At 62.1% G+C, this 22,968-nt stretch overlaps 2 protein-coding genes across 2 annotated transcripts in view; one reads left to right on the forward strand and one right to left on the reverse strand.

Annotated features, from left to right (window-relative positions):
- The window catches only part of LOC140402849 (NAD(P)H-hydrate epimerase-like), a 923,606-nt gene that overhangs the window by 529,011 nt on the left and 371,627 nt on the right, over positions 1-22,968 (reverse strand). The window lies entirely within an intron of this gene.
- The window catches only part of LOC140402853 (brevican core protein-like), a 68,699-nt gene that overhangs the window by 363 nt on the left and 45,368 nt on the right, over positions 1-22,968 (forward strand). The window lies entirely within an intron of this gene.

Genomic DNA, 22,968 nt, shown 5'->3' on the forward strand with positions numbered 1-22,968 from the left:
TCTCTGTCTCTGTCTCTCTCTATATATATACCCCTCTCTCTGTCTCACTCTCTGTCTCTCTCTCTGTCACTCTCTGTCTCTCTCACTCTACCTCTCTCTATCCCTTGCTCTGTCTCTCTATCTGTCTCACTCTCTCTCTCCCTCTCTGTCACTCTATACCTCTCTCTGGCTCTGTCTCTGTCTCTCTCATTCTCTCTGTCTCTATCACTCTCTCTGTCTGTCTCTCTCTGAATCTCTCTCGCTCTGTCTCTCCCTCTATCACTCTGTCTCTATTTCTCTCTGGCTCACTCTCTGTCCCCGTCTGTCTCTCTCTGAATCTCTCTCTCTGTCTCTCCCTCTCTCGATCACTCTGTCTCTCTGTTTCTCTCTGATTCACTCTGTCCCTCTGGCTCACTCTCTGTCTCTATCATTCTGCCTCTCTATCACTCTCTCTCTATCACTCTCTCTGCCTCCCTCACTCCCTCTGTCACTCCCTTTCTTTATCACCTTCTCTCACTCCCTTTCTCTCTCACTCTGTCTCCCTTTCCCTGTCTGTCGCTGTCTCTCTCTCTCTCTCTCAGTCTCTGTCTCTCTCTCCTGTCTGTCACTGTCTCGCTCTCTCTCTCAATCTCACTCTCTCTCTCCCTGTCTGTCTCTCTCTGTCTGTCTCTCTCTCCCTGTCTGTCTCTCTCTCCCTGTCTGTCACTATCTCTCTCAATCTCACTCTCTCTTTCCCTGTCTGTCACTGTCTCTCTCTGTCTGTCTCTCTCTCTCTGTCTGTCTGTCTCTCCCTGTCTGTCACCGTCTGTCTGTCTGTCTCTCCCTGTCTGTCACCGTCTCTCTCTCTCTCATTCTCTGGCCCCTCCTTCTGTCCCTATCTCTCTTTCTCCCTATCTGTCTCTCCCTCCCTGCCCTAAGGCAGCATGGTAGCACAGTGGTTAGCACTGTGGCTTCACAGCGCCAGGGTGCGAGGTTCGATTCCCAGCTTGGGTCACTGTCTGTGCGGAGTCTGCACGTCCTCCGCGTGTCTGCGTGGGTTTCCTCCGGGCGCTCCCACAGTGCAAAGATGTACAGGTGGATTGGCCGTGATAAATTTCCCTTTGTGTCCAAAAAGGTTAATTGGGATTACTGGGTTATGGGGATAGGGTGCAGGGCCTCTTTCCAAGGGCCTAGGCAGACCCGATGGGCCGAATGGCCTCCTTCTGCACTGGAAATTCTGTCTTTCTCTCTGTCTCCCCTCATCCACTCCTCCCCCTCCCCTCATCCACTCATCGCTCTCCCCTCATCCACTCCTCCCCTACCCCCTCATCCACTCCTCACTCCCCCCTCATCCACTCCTCACCCTCTCCTCACCCTCCCCTCCTCCCCCTCCACCTCATCCACTCCTCACTCCCCCCTCATCCACTCCTCACCCTCCCCTCATCCACTCCTCCCCCTCCCCTCATCCACTCCTCCCCTACCCCCTCATCCACTCCTCACTCCCCCCTCATCCACTCCTCACCCTCCCCTCATCCACTCCTCCCCTACCCCCTCATCCACTCCTCACTCCCCCCTCATCCACTCCTCACCCTCCCCTCATCCACTCCTCCCCCTCCACCTCATCCACTCCTCACTCCCCACTCATCCACTCCTCCCCCTCCCCTCATCCACTCCTCACTTCCCTCCTCATTTACTCCTCCCTCTCCCCTCATCCACTCCTCCCCCTCCCCCTCATCCACTCCTCACCCTCCCCTCGTCCACTCCTCACCCTCCCCTCATCCACTCCTCCCCCTCCCCTCATCCACTCCTCCCCCTCCCCTCATCCACTCCTCCCCCTCCCCTCATCCACTCCTCCCTCTCCCCTCATCCACTCCTCCCTCTCCCCTCATCCACTCCTCCCACTCCCCTCATCCACTCCTCGCTCCCCTCACCCACTCCTCACCCTCCCCTCATCCACTCCTCCCACTCCCCTCATCCACTCCTCATCCTCCCCTCACCCACTCCTCACCCTCCCCTCATCCACTCCTCCCGCTCCCCATCCACTCCTCATCCTCCCCTCATCCACTCCTCCCCCTCCCCTCATCCACTCCTCCCCCTCCCCTCATCCACTCCTCACCCTCCCCTGATCCACCGCTCACTCTCCCCTCATAGACTCCTCCCCTACATTCCTCCACTCCTCCCCTCCCCTCATCCACTCACTCTCCACTCATCCACTCTTCACTCTCCCCTTATCCACTCCTCACTCTCCCCTCATCCACTCCTGACCCTCCCCAATCCACTCCTCACCCTACCCTCATCCACCCCTCACTCTCCCCTCATCCACTCCTCCCTCTCCCCTCATCCACTCCTCCCCTCCCCTCATCCACTCCTCACTCTTCCCTCATCCACTCCTCCCTCTCCCCTCATCCACTCCTCCCTCTCCCCTCATCCACTCCTCCCCCTCCCCGCATCCACTCCTCACTCCCCTCATCCACTTCTCACTCTCCCCTCATCCACTTCTCACTCTCCCCTCATCCACTTCTCACTCTCCCCTCATCCACTCCTCACTCTCCCCTCATCCACTCCTCCCTCTCCCCTCATCCACTCCTCCCTCTCCCCTCATCCACTCCTCCCCCTCCCCTCATCCACTCCTCCCCCTCCCCTCATCCACTCCTCCCCCTCCCCTCATCCACTCCTCCCCCTCCCCTCATCCACTCCTCCCCCTCCCCTCATCCACTCCTCTCCCTCCCCTCATCCACTCCTCAACCCCCTCATCCACTCCTCCCCCTCCCCTCATCCACTCCTCCCCTCCCCTCATCCACTCCTCACTTCCCCTCATCCACTCCTCCCCCTCCCCTCATCCACTCCTCCCCCTCCCCTCATCCACTCCTCACTTCCCCCTCATTCACTACTCCCCCTCCCCTCATCCACACCTCACTCCCCCCTCAGCCACTCCTCGCTCCCCCCTCGTCCATTCCTCACCTTCCCCTCATCCACTCCTCGCTCTCCCCTCATCCACTCCTCACTCTCCCCATCAACTCCTCATCCTTCCCTTATCCACTCCTCACTCTCCCCTCATCCACTCCTCACCCTCCCCTCATCCACTCCTCACTCTCCCCTCATCCACTCTCACCCTTCCCTCATTCCCTCCTCACTCTCCCCTCATCCACTCCTCACTCTCCACTCATCCACTCTTCACTCATCCACTCCTCACTCTCCCCTCATCCACTCCTCCCCCTCCCCTCATCCACTCCTCCCCCTCCCCTCATCCACTCCTCACCCCCTCATCCATTCTTCCCCCTCCCCTCATTCACTCCTCTCCCTCCCCTCATCCACGCCTCACCCCCCTCATCCACCCCTCACCCCCATCATTCACTCCTCCCCCTCCCCTCATCCACTCCTCCACCTCCCCTCATCCACTCCTCGCTCTACCCTCATCCACTCATCCCCCTCCCCTCATCCACTCCTCACCCCCTCATCCACTCCTCACCCCCTCATCCACTCCTCAGCCCCCTGATTCACTCCTCCCCTCATCCACTCCTCCCCCTCCCCTCATCCACTCCTCCCCTCCCCTCATCCACTCCTGCCCGCCCCTCATCCACTCCTCCCCCTCCACTCATCCACTCCTCCACCTCCCCTCATCCACTCCTCCCCCTCCCCTCATCCACTCCTCCCCCTCCCCTCATCCACTCCTCCCCCTCCCCTCATCCACTCCTCCCCCTCCCCTCATCCACTCCTCCCCCTCCCCTCATCCACTCTTCACTCATCCAGTCCTCCACCTCCCCTCATCCACTCCTCGCTCTCCCCTCATCCACTCATCCCCCTCCCCTCATCCACTCCTCGCTCTCCCCTCACCCAGTCCTCCCCCTCCCCTCATCCACTCCTCACTCACCCCTCATCCACTCCTCACTCTCCCCTCATCCACTGCTCCCCCTCCCCTCATCCACTCCTCACCCCCCTCATCCACTCATTCCACTCCCCTCATCCATTCCTCCCCTCCCTCATCCATTCCTGACACCCCCCTCATCCACTCCCCACTCTCACCTCATCCACTCCTCCCCCTCTCCTCCCCCTCCCCTCATCCACTCATCACCCACCCCATCCACTCCTCCCCCTCCCCTCATCCACTCCTCATCTCCCCTCATCCACGCCTGACTCCCCTCTCATCCTCTCCTCACTCTCCCCTCATCCACTCCTCGCTCTCCCCTCATCCACTCCTGACTCCCCTCTCATCCTCTCCTCACTCTCCCCTCATCCACTCCTCACTCTCCCCTCATCCACTCCTCACTCTCCCCTCATCCACTCCTGACTGCCCTCTCATCCTCTCCTCACTCTCCCCTCATCCACTCCTCGCTCTCCCCTCATCCACTCCTCGCTCCCCACTCATCCACTCCTCACTCTCCCCTCATCCACTCCTCAGCCTCCCCTCATCCACGCCTCACTCTCCCCTCATCCACTCCTCACTCTCCCCTCATCCACTCCTCAGCCTCCCCTCATCCACTCCTCCCTCTCCCCTCATCCACTCCACTCCCCCCTCCCCTCATACACTCCTCACCCTCCCCTGATCCACCGCTCACTCTCCCCTCATAGACTCCTCCCCTCCACTCCTCCCATCCCCTCATCCACTCCTCACTCTCCACTCATCCACTCCTCACTCTCCACTCATCCACTCGTCCCTCTCCCCTCATCCACTCCTCACTCTCCCCTCATCCACTCCTCACTCTCCCCTCATCCACTCCTCACTCTCCCCTCATCCACTCCTCACCCTCCCCAACCCACTCCTCACCCTCCCCAACCCACTCCTCACCCTACCCTCATCCACCCATCACACTCCCCTCATCCAATCCTCCCTCTCCCCTCATCCACTCCTCCCCCTCCCCTCATCCACTCCTCCCCCTCCCCTCATCCACTCCTCACTCTACACTCATCCACTCCTCCCTCTCCCCTCATCCACTCCCCCCCCCACCCCTCATCCTCTCCTCCCCCTCCCCTCATCCACTCCTCCCCCTCCCCTCATCCACTCCTCCCCCTCCCCTCATCCACTCCTCCCCCTCCCCTCATCCACTCCTCCCCCTCCCCTCATCCACTCCTCCCCCTCCCCTCATCCACTCCTCACTCTCCCCTCATCCACTCCTCGCTCCCCCCTCATCCACTCCTCACTCTCCCCTCATCCACTCCTCAGCCACCCCTCATCCACGCCTCACTCTCCCCTCATCCACTCCTCACTCCCCCCTCATCCACTCCTCACTCTCCCCTCATCCACTCCTCACTCTCCCCTCATCCACTCCTCAGCCTTCCCTCATCCACTCCTCCCTCTCCCCTCATCCACTCCACTCCCCCCTCCCCTGATCCACTCCTCCCCCTCCCCTGATCCACCGCTCACTCTCCCCTCATAGACTCCTCCCCTACACTCATCCAATCCTCCCTCTCCCCTCATCCACTCCTCACTCTCCCCTCATCCACTCCTCACTCTCCCCTCATCCACTCCTCACTCTCCCCTCATCCACTCCTCACCCTCCCCAACCCACTCCTCACCCTACCCTCATCCACCCCTCACACTCCCCTCATCCACTCCTCCCTCTCCACTCATCCACTCCTCCCCCTCCCCTCATCCACTCCTCACTCTCCCCTCATCCACTCCTCACTCTCCCCTCATCCACTCCTCACTCTCCCCTCATCCACTCCCTCTCCCCTCATCCACTCCTCCCCTCCCCTCATCCACTCCTCACCCCCTCAACAACTCCCCCCTCCCCTCATCCACTCCTCACCCCCCTCATCCACTCCTCACACTCCCCTCATCCACTCCTCACATTCCCCTCATCCACTCCTCCCCCTCCCCTCATCCACTTCTCCCCCTCCCCTCATCCACTCCTCCCCTCCCCTCATCCACTCCTCCCCTCCCTTCATCCACTCCTCCCCCTCCCCTCATCTACTCCTCACCCCCCTCATCCACTTCTCCCCTCCCCTCATCCACTCCTCACTCCCCCCTCATTCACTACTCCCCCTCCCCTCATCCACACCTCACTCCCCCCTCATCCACTCCTCACTCCCCCCTCAGCCACTCCTCGCTCTCCCCTCGTCCACTCCTCACCCTCCCCTCATCCACTCCTCACCCTCCCCTCATCCACTCCTCACCCTCCCCTCATCCACTCCTCACTCTCCCCATATCCACTCCTCGCTCTCCCCTCATCCACTCCTCCCCCTCCCCTCATCCACTCCTCACCCTCACCTCATCCACTCCCCCTCATCCACTCCTCACTCTCCCCTCATCCTCCCCAGATCCACTCCTGACCCTCCCCTCTTCCACTCCTCACTCCCCTCATCCACTCCTCACTCTCCCCATCAACTCCTCACCCTTCCCTCATCCACTCCTCACTCTCCTCACCCTCCCCTCATCCACTCCTCGCTCTCCCCTCATCCACTCCTCCGTCACCCTCATCCACGCCTCACCATCCGCTCATCCACTCCTCACTCTCCTCATCAACTCCTCACCCGTCCCTCATCCACTCCTCACTCCCCTCATCCACTCCTCCCCCTCCCCTCATCCACTCTCACCCTCCCCTCATCCAGTGCTCACTCTCCACTCATCCACTCTTCACTCATCCACACCTCACCCTCCCCTCATCCACTCCTCCCCCTCCCCTCATCCACTGCTCACCCCCTCATCCATTCTTCCCCCTCCCCCATTCACTCCTCTCCCTCCCCTCATCCATGCCTCACCCCCCTCATCCACTCCTCACCCCCATCATTCACTCCTCCCTCTCCCCTCATCCACTCCTCCACCTCCCCTCATCCACTCCTCGCTCTCCCCTCATCCACTCACCCCCTCCCCTCATCCACTCCTCACCCCCCTCATCCATTCCTCACCCCCCTCATCCACTCCTCCCCCTCCCCTCATCCACTCCTCCCCCTCCCCTCATCCACTCCTCCCCCTCCCCTCATCCACTCTTCACTCATCCACTCCTCCACCTCCCCTCATCCACTCCTCGCTCTCCCCTCATCCACTCCTCCCCCTCCCCTCATCCACTCCTCCCCCTCCCCTCATCCACTCCTCCCCCTCCACTCCTCCCCCTCCCCTCATCCACTCCTCCCCCTCATCCACTCCTCCCCCCTCATCCACTCCTCCCCCCTCATCCACTCATCCCCCTCCCCTCATCCACTCTTCACTCATCCACTCCTCCACCTCCCCTCATCCACTCCTCGCTCTCCCCTCATCCACTCATCCCCCTCCCCCTCATCCACTCATCCCCCTCCCCCTCATCCACTCCTCACTCACCCCTCATCCACTCCTCACTCTCCCCTCATCCACTGCTCCCCCTCCCCTCATCCACTCCTCACCCCCCTCATCCACTCCTCACCCCCCTCATCCACTCCTCACCCCCCTCATCCACTCATTCCACTCCTCCCCTCCCTCATCCATTCCTGACTCCCCCCTCATCCACTCCTCACTCTCCCCTCATCCACTCCTCCCCCTCTCCTCCCCCTCCCCTCATCCACTCATCACCCACCCCATCCACTCCTCCCCCTCCCCTCATCCACTCCTCGCTCTCCCCTCGTCCACTCCTGACTCCCCTCTCATCCTCTCCTCACTCTCCCCTCATCCACTCCTGACTCCCCTCTCATCCTCTCCTCACTCTCCCCTCATGACTCCTGACTCCCCTCTCATCCTCTCCTCACTCTCACCTCATCCACTCCTCGCTCTCCCCTCGTCCACTCCTCACTCTCCCCTCGTCCACTCCTCACTCTCCCCTCATCCACTCCTCACTCCCCCCTCATCCACTCCTCACTCCCCCCTCATCCACTCCTCACTCCCCCCTCATCCACTCCTCAATCTCCCCTCATCCACTCCTCACCCTCCCCTCATCCACTCCTCACTCCCCCCTCATCCACTCCTCACTCCCCCCTCATCCACTCCTCACTCGCCCCTCATCCACTCCTCACTCGCCCCTCATCCACTCCTCGCTCTCCCCTCATCCACTCCTCAGCCTCCCCTCATCCACGCCTCACTCTCCCCTCATCCACGCCTCACTCTCCCCTCATCCACTCCTCACTCGCCCCTCATCCACTCCTCACCCTCCCCTCATCCACTCCTCACTCCCCCCTCATCCACTCCTCACTCCCCCCTCATCCACTCCTCACCCGTCCCTCATCCACTCCTCACTCGCCCCTCATCCACTCCTCGCTCTCCCCTCATCCACTCCTCAGCCTCCCCTCATCCACGCCTCACTCTCCCCTCATCCACTCCTCACTCTCCCCTCATCCACTCCTCGCTCCCCCCTCATCCACTCCTCACCCTCCCCTCGTCCACTCCTCACCCTCCCCTCATCCACTCCTCCCCCTCCCCTCATCCACTCCTCCCCCTCCCCTCATCCACTCCTCCCCCTCCCCTCATCCACTCCTCCCCCTCCCCTCATCCACTCCTCCCTCTCCCCTCATCCACTCCTCCCACTCCCCATCCACTCCTCATCCTCCCCTCACCCACTCCTCACCCTCCCCTCATCCACTCCTCCAGCTCCCCATCCACTCCTCATCCTCCCCTCATCCACTCCTCATCCTCCCCTCATCCACTCCTCCCGCTCCACTCATCCACTCCTCACCCTCCCCTGATCCACCGCTCACTCTCCCCTCATAGACTCCTCCCCTACATTCCTCCACTCCTCCCCTCCCCTCATCCACTCCTCACTCTCCACTCATCCACTCCTCACTCTCCACTCATCCACTCCTCACTCTCCACTCATCCACTCCTCACTCTCCCCTCATCCACTCCTGACCCTCCCCAATCCACTCCTCACCCTACCCTCATCCACCCCTCACTCTCCCCTCATCCACTCCTCCCTCTCCCCTCATCCACTCCTCCCTCTCCCCTCATCCACTCCTCCCCTCCCCTCATCCACTCCTCCCCCTCCCCTCATCCACTCCTCTCCCCTCATCCACTCCTCAGTCTCCCCTCATCCACTCCTCACTCTTCCCTCATCCACTCCTCCCTCTCCCCTCATCCACTCCTCCCTCTCCCCTCATCCACTCCTCCCCCTCCCCTCATCCACTCCTCACTCCCCTCATCCACTTCTCACTCTCCCCTCATCCACTTCTCACTCTCCCCTCATCCACTTCTCACTCTCCCCTCATCCACTTCTCACTCTCCCCTCATCCACTCCTCACTCTCCCCTCATCCACTCCTCCCTCTCCCCTCATCCACTCCTCCCTCTCCCCTCATCCACTCCTCCCTCTCCCCTCATCCACTCCTCCCCCTCCCCTCATCCACTCCTCCCCCTCCCCTCATCCACTCCTCCCCCTCCCCTCATCCACTCCTCTCCCTCCCCTCATCCACTCCTCAACCCCCTCATCCACTCCTCAACCCCCTCATCCACTCCTCCCCCTCCCCTCATCCACTCCTCCCCCTCCCCTCATCCACTCCTCACTTCCCCCTCATTCACTACTCCCCCTCCCCTCATCCACACCTCACTCCCCCCTCAGCCACTCCTCGCTCCCCCCTCGTCCATTCCTCACCTTCCCCTCATCCACTCCTCACTCTCCCCATATCCACTCCTCGCTCTCCCCTCATCCACTCCTCACTCTCCCCATCAACTCCTCACCCTTCCCTTATCCACTCCTCACTCTCCCCTCATCCACTCCTCACCCTCCCCTCATCCACTCCTCGCACTCCCCTCATCCACTCCTCCGCCACCCTCATCCACGCCTCACCTTCCGCTCATCCACTCCTCACTCTCCTCATCAACTCCTCACCCTTCCCTCATCCACTCCTCACTCCCCTCATCCAATCCTCCCCCTCCCCTCATCCACTCTCACCCTTCCCTCATCCACTCCTCACTCCCCTCATACAATTCTCCCCCTCCCCTCATCCACTCCTCACCCTCCCCTCATCCACTCCTCACTCTCCACTCATCCACTCTTCACTCATCCACTCCTCACTCTCCCCTCATCCACTCCTCCCCCTCCCCTCATCCACTCCTCCCCCTCCCCTCATCCACTCCTCCCCCTCCCCTCATCCACTCCTCACCCCCTCATCCATTCTTCCCCCTCCCCTCATTCACTCCTCTCCCTCCCCTCATCCACGCCTCACCCCCCTCATCCACCCCTCACCCCCATCGTTCACTCCTCCCCCTCCCCTCATCCACTCCTCCACCTCCCCACATCCACTCCTCGCTCTACCCTCATCCACTCATCCCCCTCCCCTCATCCACTCCTCACCCCCTCATCCACTCCTCACCCCCTCATCCACTCCTCACCCCCTCATCCACTCCTCAGCCCCCTGATTCACTCCTCCCCTCATCCACTCCTCCCCCTCCCCTCATCCACTCCTCCCCTCCCCTCATCCACTCCTGCCCTCCCCTCATCCACTCCTCCCCCTCCCCTCATCCACTCCTCCCCCTCCCCTCATCCACTCCTCCCCCTCCCCTCATCCACTCCTCCCCCTCCCCTCATCCACTCCTCCCCCTCCCCTCATCCACTCCTCCCCCTCCCCTCATCCACTCCTCCCCCTCCCCTCATCCACTCCTCCCCTCATCCACTCTTCACTCATCCAGTCCTCCACCTCCCCTCATCCACTCCTCGCTCTCCCCTCATCCACTCATCCCCCTCCCCTCATCCACTCCTCGCTCTCCCCTCACCCAGTCCTCCCCCTCCCCTCATCCACTCCTCACTCACCCCTCATCCACTCCTCACTCTCCCCTCATCCACTGCTCCCCCTCACCTCATCCACTCCTCACCCCCCTCATCCACTCATTCCACTCCCCTCATCCATTCCTCCCCTCCCTCATCCATTCCTGACACCCCCCTCATCCACTCCCCACTCTCACCTCATCCACTCCTCCCCCTCTCCTCCCCCTCCCCTCATCCACTCATCACCCACCCCATCCACTCCTCCCCCTCCCCTCATCCACTCCTCATCTCCCCTCATCCACGCCTGACTCCCCTCTCATCCTCTCCTCACTCTCCCCTCATCCACTCCTCGCTCTCCCCTCATCCACTCCTGACTCCCCTCTCATCCTCTCCTCACTCTCCCCTCATCCACTCCTCACTCTCCCCTCATCCACTCCTCGCTCCCCACTCATCCACTCCTCACTCTCCCCTCATCCACTCCTCAGCCTCCCCTCATCCACGCCTCACTCTCCCCTCATCCACTCCTCACTCTCCCCTCATCCACTCCTCAGCCTCCCCTCATCCACTCCTCCCTCTCCCCTCATCCACTCCACTCCCCCCTCCCCTCATACACTCCTCACCCTCCCCTGATCCACCGCTCACTCTCCCCTCATAGACTCCTCCCCTCCACTCCTCCCATCCCCTCATCCACTCCTCACTCTCCACTCATCCACTCCTCACTCTCCACTCATCCACTCCTCCCTCTCCCCTCATCCACTCCTCACTCTCCCCTCATCCACTCCTCACTCTCCCCTCATCCACTCCTCACTCTCCCCTCATCCACTCCTCACCCTCCCCAACCCACTCCTCACCCTACCCTCATCCACCCATCACACTCCCCTCATCCAATCCTCCCTCTCCCCTCATCCACTCCTCCCCCTCCCCTCATCCACTCCTCACTCTACCCTCATCCACTCCTCGCTCCCCCCTCATCCACTCCTCGCTCTCCCCTCATCCACTCCTCAGCCACCCCTCATCCACGCCTCACTCTCCCCTCACCCACTCCTCACTCCCCCCTCATCCACTCCTCACTCTCCCCTCATCCACTCCTCAGCCTTCCCTCATTCACTCCTCCCTCTCCCCTCATCCACTCCACTCCCCCCTCCCCTGATCCACTCCTCCCCCTCCCCTGATCCACCGCTCACTCTCCCCTCATAGACTCCTCCCCTACACTCATCCACTCCTCCCTCTCCCCTCATCCACTCCTCACTCTCCCCTCATCCACTCCTCACTCTCCCCTCATCCACTCCTCACTCTCCCCTCATCCACTCCTCACCCTCCCCAACCCACTCCTCACCCTACCCTCATCCACCCCTCACACTCCCCTCATCCACTCCTCCCTCTCCCCTCATCCACTCCTCCCCCTCCCCTCATCCACTCCTCACTCTCCCCTCATCCACTCCTCCCTCTCCCCTCATCCACTCCTCCACCTCCCCTCATCCACTCCTCGCTCTCCCCTCATCCACTCACCCCCTCCCCTCATCCACTCCTCACCCCCCTCATCCATTCCTCACCCCCCTCATCCACTCCTCCCCCTCCCCTCATCCACTCCTCCCCCTCCCCTCATCCACTCCTCCCCCTCCCCTCATCCACTCTTCACTCATCCACTCCTCCACCTCCCCTCATCCACTCCTCGCTCTCCCCTCATCCACTCCTCCCCCTCCCCTCATCCACTCCTCCCCCTCCCCTCATCCACTCCTCCCCCTCCACTCCTCCCCCTCCCCTCATCCACTCCTCCCCCTCATCCACTCCTCCCCCCTCATCCACTCCTCCCCCCTCATCCACTCATCCCCCTCCCCTCATCCACTCTTCACTCATCCACTCCTCCACCTCCCCTCATCCACTCCTCGCTCTCCCCTCATCCACTCATCCCCCTCCCCCTCATCCACTCCTCACTCACCCCTCATCCACTCCTCACTCTCCCCTCATCCACTGCTCCCCCTCCCCTCATCCACTCCTCACCCCCCTCATCCACTCCTCACCCCCCTCATCCACTCCTCACCCCCCTCATCCACTCATTCCACTCCTCCCCTCCCTCATCCATTCCTGACTCCCCCCTCATCCACTCCTCACTCTCCCCTCATCCACTCATATCATAGAAATCATAGAATTTACAGTGCAGAAGGAGGCCATTCGGCCCATCGAGTCTGCACCGGTCTTGGAAAGAGCACCTTACCCAAGGTCAATATCTCCACCCCATCCCCATAACCCAGTAACCCCACCCAACACTAAGGGCAATTTTGGACACTGAGGGCAATTTATCATGGCCAATCCACCTAACCTGCACATCTTTGGACTGTGGGAGGAAACCGGAGCACCCGGAGGAAACCCACGCACACACGGGGAGGATGTGCAGACTCCGCACAGACAGTGACCCAAGCCGGAATCGAACCTGGGACCCTGGAGCTGTGAAGCAATTGTGCTATCCACTACTCCTCAGCCTTCCCTCATTCACTCCTCCCTCTCCGTGCTACTCCTCCCCCTCTCCTCCCCCTCCCCTCATCCACTCATCACCCACCCCATCCACTCCTCCCCCTCCCCTCATCCACTCCTCGCTCTCCCCTCGTCCACTCCTGACTCCCCTCTCATCCTCTCCTCACTCTCCCCTCATCCACTCCTGACTCCCCTCTCATCCTCTCCTCACTCTCCCCTCATGACTCCTGACTCCCCTCTCATCCTCTCCTCACTCTCACCTCATCCACTCCTCGCTCTCCCCTCGTCCACTCCTCACTCTCCCCTCATCCACTCCTCACTCCCCCCTCATCCACTCCTCACTCCCCCCTCATCCACTCCTCACTCCCCCCTCATCCACTCCTCAATCTCCCCTCATCCACTCCTCACTCCCCCCTCATCCACTCCTCACTCCCCCCTTATCCACTCCTCACTCGCCCCTCATCCACTCCTCACTCGCCCCTCATCCACTCCTCGCTCTCCCCTCATCCACTCCTCAGCCTCCCCTCATCCACGCCTCACTCTCCCCTCATCCACGCCTCACTCTCCCCTCATCCACGCCTCACTCTCCCCTCATCCACTCCTCACTCGCCCCTCATCCACTCCTCACCCTCCCCTCATCCACTCCTCACTCCCCCCTCATCCACTCCTCACTCCCCCCTCATCCACTCCTCACCCGTCCCTCATCCACTCCTCACTCGCCCCTCATCCACTCCTCGCTCTCCCCTCATCCACTCCTCAGCCTCCCCTCATCCACGCCTCACTCTCCCCTCATCCACTCCTCACTCTCCCCTCATCCACTCCTCGCTCCCCCCTCATCCACTCCTCACCCTCCCCTCGTCCACTCCTCACCCTCCCCTCATCCACTCCTCCCCCTCCCCTCATCCACTCTTCCCCCTCCCCTCATCCACTCCTCCCCCTCCCCTCATCCACTCCTCCCCCTCCCCTCATCCACTCCTCCCTCTCCCCTCATCCACTCCTCCCACTCCCCATCCACTCCTCATCCTCCCCTCACCCACTCCTCACCCTCCCCTCATCCACTCCTCCAGCTCCCCATCCACTCCTCATCCTCCCCTCATCCACTCCTCATCCTCCCCTCATCCACTCCTCCCGCTCCACTCATCCACTCCTCACCCTCCCCTGATCCACCGCTCACTCTCCCCTCATAGACTCCTCCCCTACATTCCTCCACTCCTCCCCTCCCCTCATCCACTCCTCACTCTCCACTCATCCACTCCTCACTCTCCCCTCATCCACTCCTCACTCTCCACTCATCCACTCCTCACTCTCCCCTCATCCACTCCTGACTCTCCCCAATCCACTCCTCACCCTACCCTCATCCACCCCTCACTCTCCCCTCATCCACTCCTCCCTCTCCCCTCATCCACTCCTCCCTCTCCCGTCATCCACTCCTCCCCTCCCCTCATCCACTCCTCCCCCTCCCCTCATCCACTCCTCTCCCCTCATCCACTCCTCAGTCTCCCCTCATCCACTCCTCACTCTTCCCTCATCCACTCCTCCCTCTCCCCTCATCCACTCCTCCCTCTCCCCTCATCCACTCCTCCCCCTCCCCTCATCCACTCCTCACTCCCCTCATCCACTTCTCACTCTCCCCTCATCCACTTCTCACTCTCCCCTCATCCACTTCTCACTCTCCCCTCATCCACTCCTCACTCTCCCCTCATCCACTCCTCACTCTCCCCTCATCCACTCCTCCCTCTCCCCTCATCCACTCCTCCCTCTCCCCTCATCCACTCCTCCCCCTCCCCTCATCCACTCCTCCCCCTCCCCTCATCCACTCCTCCCCCTCCCCTCATCCACTCCTCTCCCTCCCCTCATCCACTCCTCAACCCCCTCATCCACTCCTCAACCCCCTCATCCACTCCTCCCCCTCCCCTCATCCACTCCTCACTTCCCCCTCATTCACTACTCCCCCTCCCCTCATCCACACCTCACTCCCCCCTCAGCCACTCCTCGCTCCCCCCTCGTCCATTCCTCACCTTCCCCTCATCCACTCCTCACTCTCCCCATATCCACTCCTCGCTCTCCCCTCATCCACTCCTCACTCTCCCCATCAACTCCTCACCCTTCCCTTATCCACTCCTCACTCTCCCCTCATCCACTCCTCACCCTCCCCTCATCCACTCCTCGCACTCCCCTCATCCACTCCTCCGCCACCCTCATCCACGCCTCACCTTCCGCTCATCCACTCCTCACTCTCCTCATCAACTCCTCACCCTTCCCTCATCCACTCCTCACTCCCCTCATCCAATCCTCCCCCTCCCCTCATCCACTCTCACCCTTCCCTCATCCACTCCTCACTCCCCTCATACAATTCTCCCCCTCCCCTCATCCACTCCTCACCCTCCCCTCATCCACTCCTCACTCTCCACTCATCCACTCTTCACTCATCCACTCCTCACTCTCCCCTCATCCACTCCTCCCCCTCCCCTCATCCACTCCTCCCCCTCCCCTCATCCACTCCTCCCCCTCCCCTCATCCACTCCTCCCCCTCCCCTCATCCACTCCTCACCCCCTCATCCATTCTTCCCCCTCCCCTCATTCACTCCTCTCCCTCCCCTCATCCACGCCTCACCCCCCTCATCCACCCCTCACCCCCATCGTTCACTCCTCCCCCTCCCCTCATCCACTCCTCCACCTCCCCACATCCACTCCTCGCTCTACCCTCATCCACTCATCCCCCTCCCCTCATCCACTCCTCACCCCCTCATCCACTCCTCACCCCCTCATCCACTCCTCACCCCCCTCATCCACTCCTCAGCCCCCTGATTCACTCCTCCCCTCATCCACTCCTCCCCCTCCCCTCATCCACTCCTCCCCTCCCCTCATCCACTCCTGCCCTCCCCTCATCCACTCCTCCCCCTCCCCTCATCCACTCCTCCCCCTCCCCTCATCCACTCCTCCCCCTCCCCTCATCCACTCCTCCCCCTCCCCTCATCCACTCCTCCCCCTCCCCTCATCCACTCCTCCCCCTCCCCTCATCCACTCCTCCCCCTCCCCTCATCCACTCCTCCCCCTCCCCTCATCCACTCCTCCCCCTCCCCTCATCCACTCCTCCCCCTCCCCTCATCCACTCCTCCCCTCATCCACTCTTCACTCATCCAGTCCTCCACCTCCCCTCATCCACTCCTCGCTCTCCCCTCATCCACTCATCCCCCTCCCCTCATCCACTCCTCGCTCTCCCCTCACCCAGTCCTCCCCCTCCCCTCATCCACTCCTCACTCACCCCTCATCCACTCCTCACTCTCCCCTCATCCACTGCTCCCCCTCACCTCATCCACTCCTCACCCCCCTCATCCACTCATTCCACTCCCCTCATCCATTCCTCCCCTCCCTCATCCATTCCTGACACCCCCCTCATCCACTCCCCACTCTCACCTCATCCACTCCTCCCCCTCTCCTCCCCCTCCCCTCATCCACTCATCACCCACCCCATCCACTCCTCCCCCTCCCCTCATCCACTCCTCATCTCCCCTCATCCACGCCTGACTCCCCTCTCATCCTCTCCTCACTCTCCCCTCATCCACTCCTCGCTCTCCCCTCATCCACTCCTGACTCCCCTCTCATCCTCTCCTCACTCTCCCCTCATCCACTCCTCACTCTCCCCTCATCCACTCCTCGCTCCCCACTCATCCACTCCTCACTCTCCCCTCATCCACTCCTCAGCCTCCCCTCATCCACGCCTCACTCTCCCCTCATCCACTCCTCACTCTCCCCTCATCCACTCCTCAGCCTCCCCTCATCCACTCCTCCCTCTCCCCTCATCCACTCCACTCCCCCCTCCCCTCATACACTCCTCACCCTCCCCTGATCCACCGCTCACTCTCCCCTCATAGACTCCTCCCCTCCACTCCTCCCATCCCCTCATCCACTCCTCACTCTCCACTCATCCACTCCTCACTCTCCACTCATCCACTCCTCCCTCTCCCCTCATCCACTCCTCACTCTCCCCTCATCCACTCCTCACTCTCCCCTCATCCACTCCTCACTCTCCCCTCATCCACTCCTCACCCTCCCCAACCCACTCCTCACCCTACCCTCATCCACCCATCACACTCCCCTCATCCAATCCTCCCTCTCCCCTCATCCACTCCTCCCCCTCCCCTCATCCACTCCTCACTCTACCCTCATCCACTCCTCGCTCCCCCCTCATCCACTCCTCGCTCTCCCCTCATCCACTCCTCAGCCACCCCTCATCCACGCCTCACTCTCCCCTCATCCACTCCTCACTCCCCCCTCATCCACTCCTCACTCTCCCCTCATCCACTCCTCAGCCTTCCCTCATTCACTCCTCCCTCTCCCCTCATCCACTCCACTCCCCCCTCCCCTGATCCACTCCTCCCCCTCCCCTGATCCACCGCTCACTCTCCCCTCATAGACTCCTCCCCTACACTCATCCACTCCTCCCTCTCCCCTCATCCACTCCTCCCTCTCCCCTCATCCACTCCTCACTCTCCCCTCATCCACTCCTCACTCTCCCCTCATCCACTCCTCACTCTCCCCTCATCCACTCCTCACCCTCCCCAACCCACTCCTCACCCTACCCTCATCCACCCCTCACACTCCCCTCATCCACTCCTCCCTCTCCCCTCATCCACTCCTCCCCCTCCCCTCATCCACTCCTCACTCTCCCCTCATCCACTCCTCACTCTCCCCTCATCCACTCCTCACTCTCCCCTCATCCACTCCCTCTCCCCTCATCCACTCCTCCCCTCCCCTCATCCACTCCTCACCCCCTCAACAACTCCCCCCTCCCCTCATCCACTCCTCACTCTCCCCTCATCCACTCCTCACACTCCCCTCATCCACTCCTCCCCCTCCCCTCATCCACTCCTCCCCCTCCCCTCATCCACTCCTCCCCCTCCCCTCATCCACTCCTCCCCCTCCCCTCATCCACTCCTCCCCCTCCCTTCATCCACTCCTCCCCCTCCCCTCATCCACTCCTCCCCCTCCCCTCATCCACTCCTCCCCCTCCCCTCATCTACTCCTCACCCCCCTCGTCCACTTCTCCCCTCCTCTCATCCACTCCTCACTCCCCCCTCATTCACTACTCCCCCTCCCCTCATCCACACCTCACTCCCCCCTCATCCACTCCTCACTCCCCCCTCAGCCACTCCTCGCTCTCCCCTCGTCCACTCCTCACCCTCCCCTCATCCACTCCTCACCCTCCCCTCATCCACTCCTCACCCTCCCCTCATCCACTCCTCACTCTCCCCATATCCACTCCTCGCTCTCCCCTCATCCACTCCTCCCCCTCCCCTCATCCACTCCTCACCCTCCCCTCATCCACTCCCCCTCATCCACTCCTCACTCTCCCCTCATCCTCCCCAGATCCACTCCTGACCCTCCCCTCTTCCACTCCTCACTCCCCTCATCCACTCCTCACTCTCCCCATCAACTCCTCACCCTTCCCTCATCCACTCCTCACTCTCCTCACCCTCCCCTCATCCACTCCTCGCTCTCCCCTCATCCACTCCTCCGTCACCCTCATCCACGCCTCACCTTCCGCTCATCCACTCCTCACTCTCCTCATCAACTCCTCACCCGTCCCTCATCCACTCCTCACTCCCCTCATCCACTCCTCCCCCTCCCCTCATCCACTCTCACCCTCCCCTCATCCATTGCTCACTCTCCACTCATCCACTCTTCACTCATCCACACCTCACCCTCCCCTCATCCACTCCTCCCCCTCCCCTCATCCACTGCTCACCCCCTCATCCATTCTTCCCCCTCCCCCATTCACTCCTCTCCCTCCCCTCATCCATGCCTCACCCCCCTCATCCACTCCTCACCCCCATCATTCACTCCTCCCTCTCCCCTCATCCACTCCTCCACCTCCCCTCATCCACTCCTCGCTCTCCCCTCATCCACTCACCCCCTCCCCTCATCCACTCCTCACCCCCCTCATCCATTCCTCACCCCCCTCATCCACTCCTCCCCCTCCCCTCATCCACTCCTCCCCCTCCCCTCATCCACTCCTCCCCCTCCCCTCATCCACTCTTCACTCATCCACTCCTCCACCTCCCCTCATCCACTCCTCGCTCTCCCCTCATCCACTCCTCCCCCTCCCCTCATCCACTCCTCCCCCTCCACTCCTCCCCCCTCCCCCTCCACTCCTCCCCCTCCCCTCATCCACTCCTCCCCCTCATCCACTCCTCCCCCTCTTCCACTCCTCCCCCCTCATCCACTCCTCCCCCTCATCCACTCATCCCCCTCCCCTCATCCACTCTTCACTCATCCACTCCTCCACCTCCCCTCATCCACTCCTCGCTCTCCCCTCATCCACTCATCCCCCTCCCCCTCATCCACTCCTCACTCTCCCCTCATCCACTGCTCCCCTCCCCTCATCCACTCCTCACCCCCCTCATCCACTCCTCACCCCCCTCATCCACTCATTCCACTCCTCCCTCCCTCATCCATTCCTGACTCCCCCCTCATCCACTCCTCACTCCCCCCTCATCCACTCCTCACTCTCCCCTCATCCACTCCTCCCCCTCTCCTCCCCCTCCCCTCATCCACTCCTCACTCTCCCCTCATCCACTCCTGACTCCCCTCTCATCCTCTCCTCACTCTCCCCTCATCCACTCCTCGCTCTCCCCCTCGTCCACTCCTGACTCCCCTCTCATCCTCTCCTCACTCTCCCCTCATGACTCCTGACTCCCCTCTCATCCTCTCCTCACTCTCACCTCATCCACTCCTCGCTCTCCCCTCGTCCACTCCTCAGCCTCCCCTCATCCACGCCTCACTCTCCCCTCATCCACTCCTCGCTCCCCCTCATCCACTCCTCAATCTCCCCTCATCCACTCCTCACCCTCCCCTCATCCACTCCTCACTCCCCCCTCATCCACTCCTCACTCCCCCCTCATCCACTCCTCACTCGCCCCTCATCCACTCCTCACTCTCCCCTCATCCACTCCTCGCTCTCCCCTCATCCACTCCTCAGCCTCCCCTCATCCACTCCTCAGCCTCCCCTCATCCACGCCTCACTCTCCCCTCATCCACTCCTCACTCGCCCCTCATCCACTCCTCACCCTCCCCTCATCCACTCCTCACTCCCCCCTCATCCACTCCTCACTCCCCCCTCATCCACTCCTCACTCCCCCCTCATCCACTCCTCACCCGTCCCTCATCCACTCCTCACTCGCCCCTCATCCACTCCTCGCTCTCCCCTCATCCACTCCTCAGCCTCCCCTCATCCACGCCTCACTCCCCCCTCATCCACTCCTCACTCTCCCCTCATCCACTCCTCGTTCCCCCCTCATCCACTCCTCACCCTCCCCTCACCTTCTCAGCCCCCCACCCTAAACTTTGCTTCCCCTCCAATACCCCTCTGCTCCAGTCACATCCCCTCCCCCATCCCCTCCCCCTCCTCTCCCCCCCTCTCCCCCTCCCCTCCCCCTCCCCTCCCCCTCCCCTCCCCCTCCCCTCCCCCTCCCCTCCCCCTCCCCTCCCCCTCCCCTCCCCCTCCCCTCCCCCTCCCCTCCCCTCCCCTCCCCATCCCCTCCCCTCCCCCTCCCCTCCCCTCCCCCTCCCCATCCCCTCCCCTCCCCCTCCCCCTCCCCTCCCCCCTCCCCCTCCCCCTCCCCTCCCCCTCCCCCTCCCCCTCCCCTCCCCCTCCCCCTCCCCCTCCCCCTCCCCTCCCCCTCCCCCTCCCCCTCCCCCTCCCCTCCCCCTCCCCCTCCCCCTCCCCCTCCCCCTCCCCCTCCCCTCCCCCTCCCCCTCCCCTCCCCCTCCCCTCCCCCTCCCCCTCCCCTCCCCCTCCCCTCCCCCTCCCCCTCCCCCTCCCCCTCCCCTCCCCCTCCCCCTCCCCTCCCCCTCCCCTCCCCCTCCCCCTCCCCCTCCCCCTCCCCCTCCCCCTCCCCCTCCCCCTCCCCTCCCCTCCCCTCCCCCTCCCCTCCCCCTCCCCCTCCCCTCCCCCTCCCCTCCCCCTCCCCCTCCCCCTCCCCCTCCCCCTCCCCTCCCCTCCCCTCCCCCTCCCCTCCCCTCCCCCTGGCCTCACAGTGACAGGTTACAGAGGGAGTTGAGCTCCCTGGATTGATGTCTCCTTCACCTGACCGCAGCGAGCTGCCTCCATCCAGTCAGTGTGAAGCGTTTTGTGAGATTTAATCGGGGCAGCACGGCGGCACAGTGGTTAGCACTGCTGCCTCACGGCGCCGAGGTCCCAGGTTCGATCCCGGCTCTGGGTCACTGTCCGTGTGGAGTTTGCACATTCTCCCCGTGTCTGCGTGGGTTTCACCCCCACAACCCAGAGATGTGCAGGGTGGGTGGATTGGCCACGCTAAATTGCCCCTTAATGGGAAAAACTCAATAAAAATTAATTTAAAAAAGAAAAAAAAAGATTTGACCAACAATGTGAGAGAGACGGAGAGACAGACGGAGAGACAGACGGAGAGACAGACGGAGAGACAGACGGAGAGACAGACGGAGAGACAGAAGGTGGAGCCGCTGGACACGAGGGAATTAAATTCATCGGCCAGGAGAGTGTGGGAGAGGTTAACGAGACAGCCGCCACCTCGGCAACAGCGCGTAGAACATGGAGGGGCGGGATCGATGGGGAGTGGGGGTCCCAGTGGGATCGATGGGGAGTGGGGGTCCCAGTGGGATCGATGGGATTCCCAGTGGGATCGATGGGGGAGGTGTTCCCGGTGTGCAAATCCCATCAACCCATTCTCTCTCTCCCCTCTCTCTCTTCGCCCTCTCTCTCTCTCTCTCACCCCTCTCTCTCTCTCCCTCACTCTCCCCCTCTCTCTCTTCGCCCCCTCTCTCTTCACACACTCTCTCTTCACTCCCCCTCTCTTTGACCACCCTCTCTCTCTTTACCCTCTCTATGCCCTCTCTCTCTTCACCGCCTCTCTCTCCCCTCTCTCTCTCCTCTCTCTCTCCCCCTCCCTCTCCCCTCTCTCCTCTCCTCTCTCACTGCCCCCTCTCTTTCTCTTTGCCCCCTCTCTCTCTTCACCCCCTCTCTCTCTCTTCGCCCCCTCTCTCTTTGCCCGCTCTCTCTCCTCTCTCTCTCCTCTCTCTCTCCTCTCTCCCCTCTTTCTTTCCTCTCTCTCTCCTCCCCTCTCTCTCTCTGCCCCCTCTCTCTCTCTTTGCCCTCTCTCTCCTTTTGCCCTCCCTCTCTCCCTTCTCTCTCTCTCCCCCTCTCTCTCTCTCTTCCCCCTCTCTCTCTCCCCCTCTCTCTCTCCCCTCTCTCTCCTCCCCTCTCTCTCTCCCTTTGCCCTCTCTCTCTCCCTTTGCCCTCTCTCTCTCCCCTCTCTCTCCCCCCCACTCGCTCTCTCCCTCCCCTCTCTCTCCGCCCCCTCTCTCTCTCTTGCCCTCTCTCTCTCTCTCCCCTCTCTCTCTCTCCCCTCTCTTCCCTCTCTCTCTCTCCCTCCCCTCTCTTCCCCCTCTCTCTCTCCCTCCCCTCTCTCTCCCCTCTCTCTCTCTCTTGCCCCCGTCTCTCCCCTCTCTCTCTCCTCCCGTCGCCCTCTCCCCTCTCTCCTCCCCTCTCTCTCTGCCCCCTCTCTCTCTTCGCCCCCCCTCTCTCTCTCCCTCCCCTCTCTCTCCCCTCTCTCCCGTCTCTCTCTCTCTCCTCCCGTCCCCCTCTCCCACTCTCTTTCCCTCTCTTTCTCTAACCCCATCAGTATTCTGGGTTTTGGTCGAAAGCGACAATGGACGAGCTTGAAACCCGGCAGTGACCCAGGCCGGGATTCGGGATGACCTCTGACCCCCTGGATTTTCCGTCTCCCTCTCCTGCTGGGCCCGATTCCGGCAGAGTTTGATCCTTTGCCGGTGAAACGCTTCTCCTTCGGGAGGGTGGGGGGCAAAAATAATTTCCTGAGGGCCCCCTCGCCCAGGATGAGAGGGAAAACAAAGCGGGGCAGTTTTCCAATTGGGGCCTGTGTGAGGTGAATGCGAAGC

The sequence above is a fragment of the Scyliorhinus torazame genome, chromosome 26, assembly GCF_047496885.1.
Source record: "Scyliorhinus torazame isolate Kashiwa2021f chromosome 26, sScyTor2.1, whole genome shotgun sequence".
Lineage (NCBI taxonomy): Eukaryota > Metazoa > Chordata > Chondrichthyes > Carcharhiniformes > Scyliorhinidae > Scyliorhinus > Scyliorhinus torazame.